We start from the raw sequence: 8,973 nt of genomic DNA, 5'->3' as shown, positions 1-8,973 counted from the left end.
GGAAAGAGGGAGAGAAGGAAAGTGAGAAAGCAAGCTGCCTAGACCAGGACTTGAACCATGGTTGGCCATATGGGAGTCCAGAGCTCTTAACTGCCACTCCATTTGCTGGCCCCTGGGATATTTTTTTGAAGAGTCATTCTGTTTAATTTATAAAACTGTGTTTTACAAATAGAGCTTTACAGATAACAGAATGGAGGGTTCCAGAAGCTAGGGAATGAAAAAATAAGATGTTGGTCAAAGAGTACAATGTGTCTGTTAAACGGGAAGAATAAATATTTCAGGTGAGATATATGTTACTTATTCAATTGATCCACATTGTATATATGTGTATTATAGTATTACTTTAGACGCCATGAATATGTATATTATAATTTGTCATTATCCTATGGAAAATACAGTAGACCTTTAAAACATTATGCCTTCTTTTTCATTTTTAAAATTTTATTATTTATTTATTTTTATATTCAATCCCTATGTATCACTACAACATGCCAAATGAATTTTTCCATCATGAATACACTGTGTATTGGCTCAGTCAAAGACACTACCATACGCATTGAATATAACAGTTTTCTTTTTACCTTAGATTCCTTAAATGTTTTGCTTCCCTCTTATTCCCCTGATTCTCTTCCTCTGACCCGCCCATTTCCCGTCCTCCTCTTGCATTGTCTCCAGTATCACCACAGCTTTCCATACTTTATCCCTTCCTGTTTTCAGTTTCTGCCATAGAGTGCTGACAGTCTATATTGAGTGCGAACATACCATGCTTCTCTTTTAGTCTGGTTTGCTTCACATAGCAGTCTTTATTTGGCCATTTTCTATAAAATCTGAGGGTCCCGTTTTTTTATAGCTGAGTAGTATTACATAGTGTATATGTCCCACTCTTTTTTGCATTCATCTGTTTGTGGGCATTTGGGTTGGTTCTGCCTTAGCAATTGTGAATAATGCTGCAATAAACTTGGACCTACAAATGGAATATTATATTTTCTTAAGTATTTTTCCCTTCTTTATTTATTTGTATTTTTATTCATGACAGAGCGTGTGTGTATGTGTATGTGCATAGGAGAGAGCAAGCACCCTTCACAGGGCTTGGTCTCTCCATGACCCCCTTCCTGCAGTCCTCCAGTCTGCCAGGATCCTGGGTCATGCACACATGCCCAGTGTATTTGCAGCCCAATCTGACTGTATACTCAGCTATGGTCTAAACATGGGCTCCAACTCTGCAGTCTAGTACGTTACCAACTATGCCACAGAGCCTGGGAAGAACATCATAGTTGCTTTGTTAAAAATTAAAATAACATATTAAGTCATGACATTCCTGGTGAATCAATATTGCATTATGACTTTCTTGACAACCCAATATTATAGATATAAGGGAAAGATGTTGCTCAAACTATTTGTAGCATATATTTCTTATAAATCTGCTTGTATCAAGCCATAGCACAGTGAAAGGCATGAAACATTACTTAAATAGTTTGTATTCCAATTTACTTTATATGTAAACTGCATGTAATCTCAAAATCTCTTTTTGGAGACTGTCATGAAAGCATAGTGGAGAGAGCAGGATGAATACTAGAACATGGGCCATGGTGGCACAGCAGAAGTGTACCCCTCGGTGATATGAATTCATGTGATAAACCAAGGTTTGGTTCCTGGGTCAACCCGTACATCGCAGGTGCACATACAAGTGTCTTTGACCCTGACTTCCTGGGAAGGCTGGGGGGAGAGTCACTATGTGACATCCTGTTGAGATTGCTTATCTGTCTTTTTCTCTCTCTCAGAAATGAATAAATAAACTTTACAAAAGAAAGCATAAATTGGACCTGAAGAAATATAACATGAGACAGCCCCTGGTTACAGAGTTTTTAACTGAAGATTAAGGAAAATGAAATTTTAACTAAGTCTTTAAAACAGTGAAATAAGAGGTAGTAGCTACACAGTCTGCATAACAGTGAAAATGTGTGTGTTGTGGAGCTAAGGATGAGCTCAGCTCATAGAGAGGAGGAGGAAGACAGAGGGAGAGCAAGGGGGAAAGGGAGAATGCAGTAAAATAAATGAAATCTGATGAAAAATATGGCTGGAGATCAATTCCAAACTGCAGGGCTCCTGACTGAGACTCCTAATCAGGGTTTTCTATGGAATGAGTGCATTTTTAAAGAGTGCCTTATTGCTACAACATAAACCTGTGGTACATCTCTTGCTACACGTGCTCCTTGAGTGATGATTCAGGGAAGAGATCATAGGAAGAATCCTTGTTCTGGTCCATGTCAAGAGAAAAGAGAAAGAAAGGCTGGGTAAGTCCATGAGCAGTATGATTTAAGAAGAAACAGAATATTAAAAGCCAGAAATGATTAAGGTGCTCTAAGCTTTAACAATCCTCAGTCATTTTGAGAAGAATATTGTATTTTTCACAGTAAATTTTCTCAAAAAATTGAGAAATATCCAAAATGTAAGTTACATAAAATTCCAAACTTGTTTTTGAGTGGTCATTTATTTTTAATATCAGTTATACTGTATTAATCTTTGTAATATGTTGTTCTCACTTCTTGAGGGTCTTCTTGACTCCCCTCCACTTTATTATATTCTTTTCAATCTTCAAATTGCAGCTACAATATGACAACTTTGATCTGCTTCCCTGACGGAGGGCATATTTTCATGGGATAATAGTGACAATTTCTACTTTAGGCAACTTGTGTTAAACTTTAGGTGGAAGAAATCTTGGCAGTTAAAAAATGCAGAACTAGCAGATGGTGTAATGGTTACATCCCTGGACTCCATTGTGAGTGATCGTGATTTGAGTCCCAGACCTGGTGACTTAAACTCATACTTGGCATATGTGTGCACAAGCCCAAAATCCCGAGAGGAGAATGGAGGAGAAGGGATTGCAGTGTGGCCAGCCTCACCGGGATTGAGTTCTGGCTTTCTTTCTCTCTCTTTGGAAAGTGCATATGCCCTACAGAAAAAAAAAAAAAAAAAAAGAAAAAGAAAAAATCTCTCTTTAAAAAATACTGAACTAGGCTTATCAAGATCAAGGCACAACATCTTGATATAGAAATAATTTACATAGACGTGATAGCTGGAACTTTTAAAGTGCAAAAGATTTCCCAGAAATGCTGTCTGCAGGGAACATCTAGACTAGGAAGTCAATACTATAATGATGGTTTTGAGATAAACACCTTTTAAGTCATTAAAACATGAAATACTGTACAACACATTTCTAGTAATTAATATACATTATAGCATTAAAATTCCTTGAAAATTAGGAAGATTGGTGATAAATTAAAAAAAATAGATATTCAAAAACACCTTTCTTTCCCAGGCTAGCAAATGAATATAGGATATTACTTTTAACCGAGCAAACCAAAAATACCTTTGTGCAACTTTATTGATTACCATGTGAAAGGAAAATAAAAACAATCAGAATGGGAATCTAGAGCATAACTATTTGGAGAGGAAGTTGTTATTCTCTAATGTGTAAGGTGAGAAAAATTACTTCAATATTTCATAAAACCTGGATTTTCAAATGTATATTATGTGCCCATTAAATAATAAAATTCTTACGTAAAACTTTTTTTCGTATTTTGAATAGTGGATGCAAATACATACTCAGTGACATTTTTAGGTTGTCTATACTTGCAGAAGACAGACAGAAAGAGACAGAGAGAGGGAACATGGGAAGTCTTCCTTGGGGGGATGGCCATGCCACAATCCCTTCTCCTGCATTCTCTTCTTAGTACTTTGGGTTATGTCTGCAAGAAGGGTTGGTAGTAGAGAGTTGCTCTGCCTTCTGTCATAGCCCCATCTGCATCTATCTGGAGAGGGTGGAGTCGTCACGTCTCCCAAAGGGTCATTTGAAGAGTTAGGCTGATTCAGCTGCAGCGGTTCACTGAGTGACGGTGAGTGAGTTCGGATCTGGGCATGGGATTCAGGATGACTGACCTCTCCCTGAGCTGGTGCTGGCTCCTCATGCTGTTCCTTAGGACCCGAGGAAAACAGATGAGGGCTGAATTTTGAATACTGTCTCAGCTGGAACATATGGGGGTGCGGTTGCTAATGGCTCTTCCTCTGGGTGGCCCTGCAAGATTGGAGCTGTGGGTTTCTTTTGGTCAGAGTTTGGCCTGGGGGCATGATATGGGTGACCAAAATAGTGCACTGGTTTTTCTCTCTGATACAAATTTGTGTCCAGGGTGGAATGACTTGGGTTATCTGTAGCCAGGAGTCAGCATAGGGGAAACTGCTTAGGTTGGCCAAGGGTGCCAATAACAACATAGCCCACAGAGTAGGGAGATGTAAGGTTCTCTGTGGTGGCAGTACAACCTTGAAAGAGGGCCATTCAGCCTCACAAAAGGCTTTCAACTTATCCAGTTTCATTTTAACTCCATAATCACCAGAAAAGCCTTTTTTAAAATCAGTCAGCATACAGTCCAGCACAGTGGGTTTGGAAGACTTGGAATGGGGTTTTCCCATCATACCCTAAATCTCTCTGACCTCTCTATTATCAAAAGCCTGCACTTCCAGAGGCTCAGGAGATCACTGGTTGGAAGAAGTGATGATCTGGGGACTCTGGAGGGATGGTGGCTCCTGGGGGTGGAGCTTAGCCCATGGACTCAAAAGCTGTGCAGCCTCCTGGGGGGTGCTGCTGAAAAGGCCAGGTAGCACAAGTGATAAGTTTGTTCAAGTTTGCAGGAAGGCCTCAACCAAGGGCTGTAGTCGGAACGACCATAGCAGCCTCTCTCTGGGGTCCATCCTCTCGGTATCCCAACAGTGGACACCTTGGTGCTGGAGAGGGGTAATTCTGTGGCAGGTGGAAGGTGGAATGGAGGAGGACAAAGGAATGGAAATCTGTTGAGCCAATCAATGAAGGAAGATTGTCTAGGTAAAGTGTGATGCCTGCCCTCTCCTTTCCCAGACAGAGTGGGCAAGTTCTGCTTCATGGTGGAAGCCTATGTGGGAGGGTCAGGACAGGCTCCTGGAGGATGGGCTCCTGGAGGACATTTTTTTTTTTTTTTTTGTCACAGTCAGGAGGAACTCGTGTCCTAGTTTCTGAAGTCAGAATTGGCGGCCTGACAATTGCTTCTCTGCCTATCTGCTTCTACAGGATAAACCCTCCCCTCGGCCTGTCTGGCCGTATCCTCACAGGCTTTGTGTATCTCCTTGGCAATAAGCAATTGGGTATAGAACCTCTGTGGGATTGAACACATGGAGAGGGAAGAAGTCCCTCAGTGCCAATTTTGCCATTTAGCCTTCAGGGAACTACCACAGAAACTCGGTTGAACGGATCCAATCATGCTCGTTTGTAAGAAACCATGGAGCCACAAACACATTCATTCAGCCATTAATCACAAACTCACATTCATTTAGAAGTTATACATTCCCTCCCCACACCAACCAATTACCAGATGAGCCCTGCTCATTCTGTGACTGAAGGAGAATGCACAGGTCTCCTCTTCCAAATGGAGTGGGTCTGACTAGGACTCTACAGGTTCCTGGGGCTTACCAGATTACCACTGTTGACCAAGGTTGATACATCAGGTTCTAGGAGTTGGCCTTTCTCTACAATTGGAGTCTGATGATCCAGAAATGCTTAGTCTTGGGGCAGTCATCGTGGCTGAGGGATCCCATTAAACGAGACAGAGGTTCACCCGTCTTTCCACACCACAGTGCCTGTCCTGGGGGAAATGCCCTGGGATCAGTGGCTCAAAGGGCCAGTCTAATTCCATTTCCTGGTCAATGCACCAAAATGTTGTAGAAAATCAGACACTGAGGAATGGAAAGGAGCACTTGGAGAGATTAGGAGAACTGTTTATTATGCCAGTGGGCATGAAGGAATTAAAACTCTAAATCTCCAGCCCCTACTAGGGTTGAACATAGTTTTTTATGGGGAATTTGGTGAAGGGGAAGTCTTGAGATGGGGAATGGGCTCAGAAACTACCCTATGCAGTGTCAAAGAGAGGAGTCAGAGAAGCAGGAAGTCTAATCTATTCAAGGTACTAAACTATTCAACATACTAAACTATTCAATGTACAATCTAGTCAAGGCACTAATCTACTTAAGGTAATAATCTATTCAAGGCACTAAACTATTCAAGTATCAATCTATTCAGGTACTAATCTATTCAAGACACTAAACTATTCAAGGTACCAATATATTCAAAGTACTAATCTATTCAAGGTTTTCAGGTTACCCTGTAGCTCCAGGGAGGGGCAGTAAGTTTGCTGGAGAGCAGAAACTTCGGGCAGCTATCAGCCCTGAGTTATTCATGAATTCAGGGCCCTTCTATCTCATGCACACACATTTGGGAATGATTTTCAAGTTGCCGGGTCTGGGACTCAAATGAATTTGTGGGACTCCAGTGCCTTAACCACCATGCCACCTGCTAGCTAGCACATTCAGCGACTTCTATTTCCATTGTATCACTGGCTTACAGATTTTAATGGTACTTTAAAATAATATCCATTCAAATTATATGTTTTTGCCATATGTTTAAATATTTTATTACACTCAAAATAACAAAATAGTATAGTATGCTACATTTTTCAAAAACAAAAAAATAAGAAAAGTAATACACTGGAAATTCTTATTTCCCCATCCTCTTTCCCATCCCGTCTCTTTCTCACGAGTTTATTAGTTTCTTATGTTTCTTTATGTAAACTAAGCAAATGACAATATATATTATTTTCCCTAATCTGATATGAAAAGCAGTGTATTATATGCACTGTCTTAAACTTTGCTCTACTTATTTATTTAAGAGAGAGAGAGGCTGTGAGCATAAAAAAAGAAAAGGGGCGTTTTTGATAGTCTTGCCACATCTCAATCCTTCTGGCCTTCACCTCACAGTTAACGGGAACCACAGTTGTGGCCAAGGGGCCCGGCCAGTTTAGATTGTTCAGTAAATCCATAGCAGGCCTCCCACATGGCTTCAGTCATCACAGAGTGGCACCTTCACACTTGTAACACTGTGGCTGGACATGCTGCTTCCATTTAACTACATATTTTCAATCTTACCATATATATATTTTTTTAATTTTGTTTGTCAGTAGAGAGAGTAATCATGTATATTATTTGCAATCTTTAAGCATCTTAAGGATACATTAAAGAGTCTTGACGTGTAATCAGAGCCTTGGTACATGATTTGTTAATGCTAACATGGGTAAGTACTCGTTTCTATGTGTTGCTATTTTAGTTAGAAAATGTTACATATTTATTTCATAAACTAATTCCCTTCTGTTGTGTCAATGCCTTTATTTCCCAAAATGATATGACTCTTTCCACCATGTTATGCAGCAATAGCTTTAATTGTAAGGATGAATAGATATTAGAAATCATTACACTTGTAGTAAAAGAACCACTGTTCTTCTAATTCAAATTCACCAAAAATAATTACCCACTTTTAAACAAGATGTGCTATTCTATATTTTTATTTCTGAGTTTGCTAAATATGGTAAGAATTTTACTCAATATAACATTCTTAAAATTTTAAATGTCTAAAAGCACAACACAAATATTCTATTTTTCTTTCAAAGGTTCAACATATTAAATAATCAAGGCTAGAAGCCTCTTTAATAAGATGATATTACTAATGTAATAAACAATTACAACAATATTGTAGTATAGTGTGTTTTAAATATACCCTTGATATAATATATACAAAATAATTAATCTTAATCTTAACAGGTAGTATTTCATTTAATAATAGAAAAAAATTATGAATATTAGTGCCATATCTAAATATAGCTAAAATATAACTCATTAATATGCATCATTTAAGTTCATATAAATCATTTTATAAGGCAACATAATATGAAACAACATTTATTTTGAATTATTACAATGAAACACTTCTCAAATATAATGCAGAAATTGCTGTTCTAAGATTAAGGATTGGAGCCAACCAAGTGAGAAATGGTGGGAGATGCCTCAGGAAAACTCTTAATTTTAAGGTGGTTTCTGGGAAGCAACTGTGTTCTGACACTACTTTGAACCATGCCCTTTCAAAAACCTTAAAATGTCTCTTTTTCACAAGCTTGTGTTCTCAGTACATTCCTTACCAGTGGTAGCTTGCGTTGGGGAAAGGGAGGTATCTAAAAAGTGGTGAAAAATTATTATTATTTTAGATAGAATTCAAATATTGTAATTATTGATGTTATAAATTAAAACTTTATATTGTAAACTAATGATATTCTCCATTTGTTATTCTAAAGTAATTATTGAAAATAATTTAGTTAGCTATATCCATTCATAGTTCACTTATGCTATGAATAGTATATAGTAAACACCTCTTCTTCCTCCTCTGTATCCAAGTGTGTAAACAACAGCAGATCCTTAATTACGCTTGTTGTGACTGAGTTACTACTACACATTTCCATTCACAAAAGTTTAATTAGAACTCATACTAAAAAAAAAAAGAAAAAATAAATAAATTGTGGTTATAAGGAGAGTCTCCTCATCAAAGAGAGACAGAGAAAGAGGGAAAGTGAGAAAACATTCCCCAGGGTATGGCCACACTGCAATCCCTTTTCCTCCATTCTTTTTTTTTTTTTTTGACATAGAATATATATTTATTTAAAGTTTTCCATTAGTTTTTTTTTATTTTTTATTATCATCATAATCTTCTTCATATTACATTGGATTACATATAACTTTACAGTGCATTACATTGCTTTTTCAAAAGGGAATGCCATGCAAGTCAGTCAGTACAAAGACATTAATCTCCCTGCTTCAACATTCGATATCTTTTCTATGTTTTCCCTAATCATTATTATTATTATAATTATTTTTTAAAACAGTCTATCACTATTTCTCATTTTGCTTGTAAAAAGACTTTGCCCATCATGAAATACTTCTCAGACCAATCCAGTTGAGAATACTATACATGTCATCATCAACAGTTAATAAGCCATATCTGTTTCTCACTAACATTCTGCCTCTCTATTGTTCTCTTGCTATCTTTCTCTATCCTCTTCTCTTCACTTC

At 37.9% G+C, this 8,973-nt stretch overlaps 1 pseudogene; it reads left to right on the top strand.

The window, feature by feature from the left end:
- Positions 1–8,973, top strand: part of LOC102489807 (non-POU domain-containing octamer-binding protein pseudogene) — a 67,903-nt pseudogene that overhangs the window by 33,958 nt on the left and 24,972 nt on the right.

Source organism: Tupaia chinensis, unplaced genomic scaffold (genome assembly GCF_000334495.1).
Source record: "Tupaia chinensis unplaced genomic scaffold, TupChi_1.0 Scaffold000033_1, whole genome shotgun sequence".
Classification (NCBI taxonomy): domain Eukaryota; kingdom Metazoa; phylum Chordata; class Mammalia; order Scandentia; family Tupaiidae; genus Tupaia; species Tupaia belangeri.
Note: the sequence above shows the minus strand (reverse complement) of the source record. Positions and strands in the feature narration are given on the sequence as shown.